Raw genomic sequence first — 288 nt, forward strand, 5'->3', positions numbered from 1 at the left:
TTTTTGGGGGGGGGTGGGGTCTCTGATCTAACACACACACCCCTCCCCACCATTCCCTTTGTAACCATTATCTTGTGGGCCTGGCACTTTACTGGGGGCTGAGGAAGGTGCAAAGAGCTGGTCTCCTCCAGAGCCGGAACATCCCAGCCATGGGGGTAGGAACTGGCCTCCTGTTTTCCCCTTGCAGCTTGAGAGCTCTCAGAGATGGGGGTATTTATTTTCTCTTCTCCCCCCCCCCCCCCCCCCCCCCCCTTTTTCTTTTCTTCGTCCCTTGCACTTCTTCGCCTC

The 288-nt window shown here is 56.9% G+C and overlaps 1 protein-coding gene across 1 annotated transcript in view; it reads left to right on the forward strand.

Annotated features, from left to right (window-relative positions):
- The window catches only part of ZNF473 (zinc finger protein 473), a 157,479-nt gene that overhangs the window by 116,007 nt on the left and 41,184 nt on the right, over positions 1-288 (forward strand). The gene's annotated exons all lie outside the window — the stretch shown is intronic.

This window comes from Haliaeetus leucocephalus, unplaced genomic scaffold (assembly GCF_000737465.1).
Source record: "Haliaeetus leucocephalus isolate CR32 unplaced genomic scaffold, Haliaeetus_leucocephalus-4.0 Scaffold267, whole genome shotgun sequence".
Lineage (NCBI taxonomy): Eukaryota > Metazoa > Chordata > Aves > Accipitriformes > Accipitridae > Haliaeetus > Haliaeetus leucocephalus.